A 6,823-nucleotide genomic window follows, 5' to 3' on the forward strand; every position below is an offset into this window, starting at 1 on the left:
TTCAGTGTTAACTCAATCATTTCTTTTCTCTCAATTCCAAATCATTTTCCTGTATCTGTATATAGTAAGATAATACATGTAGAATAGCTATTTTCAACAGCATACCTTTTGGCTAGGTTGTCTGATTAACTAGCATAAGCTGCTTAGTTTTACTTTATAATTTCCAGTTTTTTCAACTTTAAAGCTTTTTCCTGTATTGATATGTAATAAGGTAAAAGTATATGCCTTTTACTTGATTTAAACCATACTATCTGGCCTACTTTTGTCTGATTAATAAGCATATATGCTCTGCTCTGCTTCACTCAAATCATTTAATAATTTTTACAATAAACCATTTCCCAAATGTGGGTTTTCTTGCTGCTGATCTTTTCAATGCCCTTCGGCTCCTCTTTGTTGAGGATGCATTTGTATAAGCAAGCCATTGTGTCATTGTAAATTCCTAATATCTAACAATCGACTACTGCCTGACATAAATCGTCATTTGCCATGTTGATAAATCTGTAGCAAGTATGTAACTAATACTTTTGCACATTGGAACACCATCAATGAGAATCATGTCGGTCAGAAGTGTTGAGGAATTTATTTTTACTGCTAACCACCCACCTTAATATAATTTATATTATCGAGTAAAAACACTTCATGATAGAAAATGTTATCCAGAAAAATAGGACGATAAATTTAAGATAGCAACAATTAAACCTGGCTGCTTGTCATTTTTATCATCATTTTGCAGATGTATACTTAAAGGCAACCAAAACTTATATTTACAAATAATTTTTTGTTTGGAGACGAGTAATAATCATTAGAGACACACATACACAAATACATAATAAGTATCGCATTCAATTTAGCTATATCGACTTCATCATTTGAGTTAGGATTCAAGATAATAAAATTAAATAAACATCAACGTCAGACAAGGCAAACTAATATTTATACTACTTTCTTCATTTATTAACAGCCCATGAACCATAGCTGTTAGTTCTAGATAATTATAATACTTCGATAATAATATACATTCAAGAGTTTGCATGATTTTATTAAGCATAAGCACACAAGTTTAGTCTCAATAGGAATACATCACAGTTTGCATGATTTCTTTAAGCTTAACCACACAAGTTTAGTCTCATAGGAATGCATCAAAGAGTATTAAGTTTTATATTACACGTTTGAGAATTTTGTTACCAAAAATATAATAAAACTACTCATATAAATTAGAGTTGGCAAACGGGTATCCTGCTGTTTAGATTCGTCTTACAAAAATTAAACGGGTATCCTGCTGTTTAGATTCGTCTTACAAAAATCAAATCAGTATCCCGTGGTTTAGATTCGTCCTACAAAAGTTTGTAAAAACTAGGGTGGGGTGGGGCGGGGCAGTAGGGCTTTGTCTAGTGTTCGTCCTACAAAAGTTTGTAAAAACTAGGGTGGGGTGGGGCAGTGGGGCTTTGTCTAGTGTGAGTCTAAAATTTTGCCATGCCCTGAAAAAAATTAGTGTGGAGCGGAGCAAGTCCGCAGAAATTGCACCATTACACCTTTTAAGTTTAAAAATTATAAATTTTCATTAATGTTTGCAGAAAAAGGGATCTAGGCGAGACGAATATATTAGATAGTGCAGACCTAAAATCTTTCGATGTTCTGCAAAAAAGTGCGAGCAAAACATACATGTTCAATTGACCGGGTCCGTTTCGCCATCTATAATATAAACTATGTCTATAAAAACTTTCACCAATACAAAATTATATAGTATTTACTAAAAAAATATAATTATTTTTTATCATGAGTTTTCAGCAAAAAGGACACACATCTACAACCTAACCTAAACTGGTTTAAAGAAACAAAAATGGTTATAGGTTTCTTAATACACCCTATATGATTGAAAAGTACCTTAAGTAAATCCCAAATTGTCTTTCAGATTTCAGAGATACATCTTCGAATACATTTTCTTTCTTCAGCCAAAACGGTAAAACTGAGTCACACCTAATATATTTTTCAAAATTTATTCCGAAGATGCATCTCCAGAATAATTTAATATATACCCCATTCATCACTATCTAAAACACCCTTTTACCATAGATGATTTCAGAGATGCATCTCCGTGTTCACACCAGATAGAATCCGCAAATGCATCTCCGTAACCAAATCAGAAAGTAAATTTTAAGTTTGTTTTAGTGAAGCCCAGACGAAATTGACGATATAGTAAATGCATATTATGATGAATTAGACAATACAACCAATATGCAGAAAATGACATCTATAAAGCAATAAATCCAGTGTACACAACGAAGTCGAAGTAAGTGAAAATAAAATACCACGGAAAATAAATCCAAGTACAAATACTTTAAGTTAACTGCGTATGATGGACTCGGCCTCGGGATCCCTTATTTCTACGTTGTCTCCTATACTGCAGTGTGTAATGCCCCAGACTGCTTTCAGGATTACTGACTGACCCCACAAACTAACACGAGTCTTTTCAACATGCTTAGTCCTCAATCACACGCTTTTTGGAAAACTTTCTAAAAGGTCACCCATCCAAATACTAGTCTTAGTTAAACACACTTAACTATGAAGTTCTTATTTGTTAGACTACCAAAAAGAAGATGCATCTTGTTAGTATAGGTAGTACCAATCAATTCTTATAAGTCTTCTTTCAAATTCAACCATGCAGTCTCATCTCTGCATAGCCTTAAGATCCCTCCAATTCTGATGTGAATTCAACGACCACTTCTCGTCCTCTTCGGTCTCGGGTGTTACATTCTCACCAGGATCCGCTTGGCCCATCCAAAACCACATCTTACTAGGATAGGTCTGGCTCTGACATCATTTGTAACGTCTCAAACTGCTTTTAGGATTACCGATTGATCCCACAAGCCAACAAAAATCTTTTTAGCATGCTTTATTCTTACTCACGCGCTTTTCAGGAAACTTCCCAGAAGGCAACCCTTCCAAATACTACTCCAAGTTAAGCACGATTAACTATGGAGTTCTTATTTGTTAGGCTACCGAAAAGAAGATGCATCTTGTTGGTATAGATTATACCAATCAATTCTTATAAGTCTTCCTTCAACCATGCAGTCTCATCCCTACACAACCTCAAGATCCCTCTCATTTTGTTATGAATTCGGGACCACTCCTTGCCCTCTTCGGTCTCGGGTGTTACACAGTGCCTCCGCCATCATGGAATTTACAACGCCCCTCGCCTCAGAGCCATCTGGAAAAAGTCCTCTGTCAATATATGCCTACAAAATCTCCACGATATGATGACATCTAGACAACACATCAATAACATGATCTTCCATAGCCTGTTCCTTCTCTAATATCTCCTGATGAATTAGCCTCAGTGGATCTTTTGGAGCATCATGTACCATATAAGGATGTGACACCCTGAAGAACCACCAGATGTAACCGTCTACGTAGCTACAGTCGCTCTCAACTATGGTATTTCGTACCTCCTCTAGTACAAGCTGATTAAGATAATAATAAAGTATAGCATCCATATCTTTGCGTGTCAAAGTGGGAGGAGCAGACACATAAGGGTCTATGGGAACGTACTTCATGTAGCCGAACTGACGCATGACGCGCTTAGGCAGATGAGGAAATGTTAGATGTAAATCGCAAGCCAACCATCCCGAGTATAAGACTACATCGTCAAAGGGACGCGTTTCACGGTGATCGACGTAAGAATGAAAATGTATATCTTCCTGCTACCAAGCGGTCAAGATACACTCTAAACGACACTGTTGCCTAGTTCCCTCTGAGCAGGGTGAATGCAGAAGCACGTGGCATATCCTCAGTATAAGTCTGTACACATGACCAGTCGGAGATACATGGGAAGTGCTAGAGGATCCAAGCTTGAAAAATGTTGTAACACATGAATCAATAGTCAGTAATGAAATTGTAATAGTGTAATGAAAATGACATACAAACACTAAAAAACAAAGAGATATTACCGTCAATAGTGTGATACTCTCTGTCACATGTTTCGTCTTCCACATACAGAGTTTAGATAATTTAGAATACAAGTAGACTAAACAATCGGCTCCCCAGTTGTACTTATGGATTTGCTCAAAGTCGTCGAAGTACCACATGTATATGACATCCACATTAGTGGCACTCTTGTCCACAAAAATGGTAGTGCCAACCAAATACAACAGGTATGCTCTCATAGCATACGCTATATGCTGCACTACCTGCTCATCATCACCAGTAATCTGCTCTGCTCTAACTAGCTCATATGTATACATCTTCTCCAAGACGTAAAACCTAGCATGAGATCCTCAGATGACTTCAAACTCCCTCATGGTAGCCTCTAGGTTAACTCCAAGATAACCTACCATTAATTCTAGTGCCTCATCTCTATTAATCTTTACATGATCTAAAAGTTTCTCCCTAATGGCAAGATGCAGCAGACACAACACATTGTCTACTGTGATAGACATCTCACCATGTGGTATATGAAATGATGACGTCTCCGTTTGACATCTCTCTACAAAAGCATTAAGCATCCCATGGTTAACCGTAACATAATTGATTTTGCACAAATATCTCATCCCAAATAGTTGTAAAACATCCTGAAACCACTGCTGATTAGGCTGATACAAGCCAGTAATCTTCCGCCCATGGTTGATGAATTTTAGCGAATCACGATCCTATAGAAAAATAAATCATCGTAAAAAACTTTTAATATTACAACAAACATAATTTAAAAATATAAAGAATGAATCCAACTAAATTTTGTCTATCCGTCCTAGACATGTCTAACAGTATGGTCCGGGTAAAAAGGCCAAAGTGACGGATTTGACATGCCTAAACCCCTGTGGTGCCTCCTGGGCCTAGGGTGCCTCAGTTGTCTCCTAGGCTTGGGGTGCCTCAGGTACCACTGCTGTCTTCTGGGCCTGAGGTGCCTATAGTGTTTGAGGTACCTCCGATGGCTCGAGTACCTCTACTTCCATTATGTATAAGCTACCAGAACTACTTATGAAATTCGTTTCTGATTATGTATAAGCTACCAAAACTACCTATCAAACTCGTTTCTTATTATGTATAAGCTACCAAACATGTATAAACTATCTATTTCATAACCTAATCATCAATTTCTACAAATTTATTCAAAAACTCAATAAAGTTTAGAAAAATCAATCTTACAAAACAGTGTTGGATGAACTCTTTGATGGACTTGATGTTGATGGAGGAAGTTTTGAAGTTGCTTGAATGATTGAGAGAATGTGATTTGAGAGAGTTTGAGAAATGAAGAGGTTTAGAGTTATTTTTTTTAGAAGTGAGAAAAGTGAGGAAATATGCATCTCCATAATATATACGAAAATGTTTCTTTGTAACATTTTTTTTCATGGACTGAAAGCCTAATTCAGAAATGTATTGAGTTTGGATGTGTATGAGATGTATTTCCAAAATTTGAAAAAATATTGTTGTATTTTCATGTAATATGCCGATAATGTTGCATTAAAAAAATCCCCAATGGTTGCTAATAGGTCAAAATAAGTTGGTCATATGCTAATCTAAGAAACTCATGTCTACTGTGTGAATAGAAAAATGATCTTTTTTAAATATTATTTATTTTTGATAAAAAGAAATATACTAGTACAACATAAGAAAGACATTTTACAACGTAATTAAGAGGATTCTCATTGCATTTCAGATTTTTATAAAATACGTGAGAGCTATGACAAAATCCCATAAAGCCGACCCCGGCCCATTTATTTAATGGGATAAAATTTGGCTAAATTTTGGTTATTGTATGTGAAAATTAGATCCTAAAAATTCATCCTAGCAGCCTCCAGCCACTGTTTTACGCCTCTCGTTCTGCAATCTACTCCCATCTAGGGGCTGACAACTAGGGGTGGAAATAGGCTGGGCCGAGTTAGGTTTTACCAAGCCTGAGCCTGGCCTGCTAAATATTTCAAAGCCTAAGCCTGGCCTGTTGCCTATCATAGGCTTAATTTTAGGCCTAAGCCTGGCCTTTTCGAATGATTGTTTGGCCTATTAGCCTATATAAAAGCCTGTTTTATTTGAACATTTGTGAATAAGAAATTTAACTAATGTTTAAATAGACTAGCAAATTACAAGATCAACGAGACTAAATGCTTATTTCATTGACTTATTCAAATTTACCTATTAACATAAGTTATGTGATACTATTTGTTTGAGAGAACTTATGAAAACGACTGATGACATTGTTCATAAATTTTTTTCAACTTATTTTCACAAGTTCTTCTAGATAAATAAACTTATTTTTTGTATTTTAATTCAAAGTACAAATAAAATATAATAATAATATTAAACTTATTCATATTTATTTAAAGATACCGGTCTGGTAGGTTTAAAAGGCTTTTTTCATGGCCTGAGGCCTAGCCTTTTTAACTAAATAGGCTTATAAAAAAGCCCAAGCCTTTTCTATTTATAAAAAAAGTCTGGGCTGACATGGGCCTGTGTAGACTAGGCCGTAGGCCCCTGTTAGTTGGCCTGGCCTATTCCCACCCCTACTGACAACCTCCGTCTCTATTGACAACTATGTCTTGAACCATTCATTGGATTTTAGAGTAATTAAGCAAAAATGCAAACCCAGACGTTATTCAATGGATTAAGTGCCTATTTGGAAACGCGGTAGAAATGTTGATAGACGTGCGTTTGCTAGAAGGTACAAACTGGAGCTTCTCATTTCCACGGTGCAGGTGCATTGGAATGTGTTACAGAGGTGCGTTTTGTTGCCTAGAATCTTATCCAAACATGCCATAAAATTGGCCAATTCTGCCTTGACAGTGGAAGTAGTCAGTCTCATTGGAACTAGCTACAAATCAGACAGTTATAG

The sequence above is a fragment of the Vicia villosa genome, linkage group LG1, assembly GCF_029867415.1.
Source record: "Vicia villosa cultivar HV-30 ecotype Madison, WI linkage group LG1, Vvil1.0, whole genome shotgun sequence".
NCBI lineage: Eukaryota > Viridiplantae > Streptophyta > Magnoliopsida > Fabales > Fabaceae > Vicia > Vicia villosa.